Raw genomic sequence first — 3,888 nt, 5'->3', positions numbered from 1 at the left:
GTGGTGTTGTGTTGCAGGCATAAAAACATAAATCTTGTACATCTCCATCAGAGCTCTTGGGTGGCTAGGTACACTGTCAATGAGCAGTCAGATTTTGAAAGGAAGCTTTTTTTTTTCTGAGCAGTAGGTCTCAGTCGTGGACTTAAAATAGTCAGTAAACCATGAGGTCAACAGGTGTGCAGTCGTCCAGGCTTTGTTGTTTCATGTATAGAGCACAGGCAGAGTAGAATTAGCATAAATCTTAAGGGCCCTAGCATTTTCAGAATGGTCACTGAGCATTGACTTTAACTTAAAGTCACTAGCTATATTAGTCCCTAACAAGAGAGCAAGCCTCTCCTTTGAAGCTTTGAAGCCAGGCATTGACTTCTCCCCTCTAGCTATGAAAGTCCTAGCTGGCATCTTCTTCCAATAGAAGGCCGTGCTATCTACCTTGAAAGTCTGTTGTTCAGTGTAGCCACCTTCATCAGATATCTTAGCTAGATCTTCTGGAAAACCTGCTGCTTCACCTTGCACTTTTATTTTGTGGAGATTGGCTTCGTTTCTTAAGCTTCATAAACCAACCTTGCTAGCTTCTAACTTTTCCCCAGAAGCTTCTCCATCTCTCTCAGCCTTCATGGGATTGAAGACAGGTAGGGCCTTCTTCTGGATTGGGCTTTGGCTTAAGGGTGGCAGGTTTGATCTTCTATCTACTCAGACTTTCACCACATCCGCAATAAGCCTGCTGTGCTTTCTAATCATTTATGTGTTCGCTGGAGTAGAATTTTTAATTTCTTTCAATAACGTTTCCTCTACATTCACAACGTGGCTAAGTGTTTGGCACAAGAGGCCTCGCTTTCTGCCTATGTCAGCTTCAACATCCCTTCCTCACTAAGTTTAATGATTTCTAGCTTTTTATTTAAAATAAGAGATGTATGACTCTTCCTTTTACTTGAACACAAAGAGGCCATTGTAGGATTATTAATTGGCCTCTCTTCTTTTCTTTTCTTTTTTTTTTTTTTTTTTTTTTTTTTTTTGACGGAGTGCTGTCACCCAGGCTGGAGTGCAGTGGCGCAATCTTGGCTCACTGCAACCTCCGCCTCCTGGGTTCACGTCATTCTCCTTCCTCAGCCTCCCCAGTAGCTGGAACTACAGGCGCCCGCCACCACGCCAGGCTAATTTTTTGTATTTTTAATAGAGACGGGGTTTCACTGTGTTAGGATGGTCTCGAGCTCCTGACCTCGTGATCCACCTGCCTTGACCTCCCAAAGTGCTGGAATTACAGGAGGGGGCCACTGTGCCTGGCCTAATTGGCATCTTTTCAATACTGTTGTATCTCAGGGAATAGGGAAGCCTAAGGAGATGGAACAAGATGGGGCATCAGCCAGTGGTTGGAGCAGACAGAACACATACAATATTTATCATTTAAGTTTGCTGTCTTTGTGGTGCCTCAAAATAATTCCTATAGTAACATCAAAGATCATCGGTCACCATAACACATACAATAATCATGAAAAAGTTCGAAATATTGTGAGAATTACCAAAATGTGACCCAGAGAAACAAAGTAAGCACATGCTGCTGGAAAAGTGGTACTGATACACTTGCTTGACATAGGTTTCCACAGAATTTCAATCTGTAAAAACCACAATTACAAGCAAAGTTCAATAAAGCAAGGCACAATAAAATAAGGTACGCCTGTATTGCTAACTGTAACCACGATGCTGTACAGAATCTTGTATAATCAAAACTTCGTACCCCTTTAACTGATACCTTCCTGTTTCCACCGCTTCTCACTCCAGCCCCTGGCAACCACCGTTTCACTGTCTGCTTCTATGAGTTTGACTATTTTAAATTTTTTATGTAAGAAGTGTTGGGGGTCTGGGCGGGCGGCCGGGACGGGGACTGCAGAGCGGGCTGCGCTGCCCGGTCCCCACTGCCTGCCTCCGCGCTACCCTGCCACATTGCGCCAGTCACATGGAGGATCCTGAGGAGCCCGCGCCCGTGCGCGGAGGCCCGGAGGCCCGGAGGCTACCCTTGAGCTCCGTGGGTCGCGCTGCCTGTGGCTGTCCGCCTTCCGAGAGGAGCTGCGGGCGCTCTTGGTCCTGGTGGGCCCGGCGTTCTTGGTTCAGCTGATGGTGTTCCTGATCAGCTTCATAAGCTCCGTGTTCTGTGGCCACCTGGGCAAGCTGGAGCTGGACGCAGTCATGCTGGCGATCGCGGTTATCAATGTCACTGGTGTCTCAGTGGGATTCGGCTTATCTTCTGCTTGCGACACCCTCATCTCCCAGAGGTACGGGAGCCAGAACCTGAAGCACGTGGGCGTGATCCTACAGCGGAGTGAGCTCATTCTGCTCCTCTGCTGCTTCCCCTGCTGGGCGCTGTTTCTCAACACCCAGCACATCCTGCTGCTCTTCAAGCAGGACCCGGATGTGTCCAGGCTTACCCAGACCTATGTCACGATTTTCATTCTGGCTCTTCCTGCAACCTTTCTTTATATGCTACAAGTTAAATATTTGCTCAACCAGGGAATTCTACTGCCCCAGATCGTAACTGGAGTTGCAGCCAACCTCGTCAATGCCCTCACCAACTATCTGTTTCTCCATCAGCTGCATCTTGGGGTGATAAGCTCTGCAGTGGCAAATTTGATTTCCCAGTACACCCTGGCTCTACTCCCTTTTTCTACATCCTTGGGAAAAAACTGCGTCAAGCTACATGGGGAGGTTGGTCCCTCGAGTGGCTGCAGGACTGGGCCGCCTTCCTCCGCCTGGGCGTCCCCAGCATGCTTATGCTATGCATGGAGTGGTGGGCCTATGAGATCGGGAGCTTCCTCAGCGGCATCCTTGGCATGGTGGAGCTGGGCGCTCAGTCCATCGTGTATGAACTGGCCATCGTTGTGTACATGGTCCCTGCAGGCTTCAGTGTGGCTGCCAGTGTCCGGGTAGGAAACGCTCTGGGTGCTGGAGACATGGAGCAGGCACGGAAGTCCTCCACCGTTTTCCTACTAATCACAGTGCACTTTGCTGTAGACTTCAGTGTCCTGCTGTTAAGCTGTAAGGATCATGTGGGGTACATTTTCACTACCGACCAAGACATCATTAATCTGTTGGCTCAGGTGGTTCCAATTTATGCTGTTTCCCACCTCTTTGAAGCTCTTGCTTGCACGAGCGGTGGCGTTCTGAGGGGGAGTGGAAATCAGAAGGTTGGAGCCATTGTGAATACCGTTGGGTACTACGTGGTTGGCCTCCCCATCGGGATCACGCTGATGTTTGCAACCAAACTTGCAGTGATGGGTCTGTGGTCAGGGATCATCATCTGTACAGTCTTTCAAGCTGTGTGTTTTCTAGCCTTTATTATTCAGCTATATTGGAAAAAAGCGTGTCAGCAGGCTCAGGTACACCAATTTGAAAGCAAACGTGGCTCGGAGTGGGAATTCCACCCTCCCTCAGGACCCATTTCACCCAGGGTGCCCTGAAAACCATGAAGGAATTTTAATGAACGATGTTGGAAAGACGGGCGAGACTCAGTTGGATGAGCAGATGCGCCAAGAAGAACCTTTGCCGGAACATCTACAGGACAGTGCTAAGTTGTCCAGGACACAGCTGGTGCTGCCACGAGGGCTTCTGCTGCCGCGAGGGCTTCTGCTCCTGGGGGCCTTCTTAATCTTGCTGGTGGGGATTTTAGTGAGATTCTATGTCAGAATTCAGTGACGTGGCAGGAAAGAAAGTCAGGTCAAGTGATGTTTTTGAGCTTACACACAATTCACAGGCCCACCAGTGACAATTTACTTTGAGTTAATGTCATTCAGGTGTGCCCATGGATTCTGAGGGTTGGGAATGCAAAGATACATTTCTCTAAAAAAAGAAAAAGAAACTAAGGTTAAAAGCTATATTGTGGCCCCAGACACTGTCTGA

The 3,888-nt window shown here is 48.3% G+C and overlaps 1 pseudogene; it reads left to right on the top strand.

Annotated features, from left to right (window-relative positions):
- The first annotated feature begins 1,951 nt into the window (after positions 1 to 1,951).
- LOC104656620 lies at positions 1,952 to 3,684 on the top strand (annotated as a pseudogene).
- The last annotated feature ends 204 nt before the right edge of the window (positions 3,685 to 3,888 follow it).

Source organism: Rhinopithecus roxellana, chromosome 6 (genome assembly GCF_007565055.1).
Source record: "Rhinopithecus roxellana isolate Shanxi Qingling chromosome 6, ASM756505v1, whole genome shotgun sequence".
In the NCBI taxonomy this organism is placed as follows: domain Eukaryota; kingdom Metazoa; phylum Chordata; class Mammalia; order Primates; family Cercopithecidae; genus Rhinopithecus; species Rhinopithecus roxellana.
The sequence above is the reverse complement of the archived record's forward strand: the minus strand, read 5'-3'. Positions and strand labels throughout refer to the sequence as shown.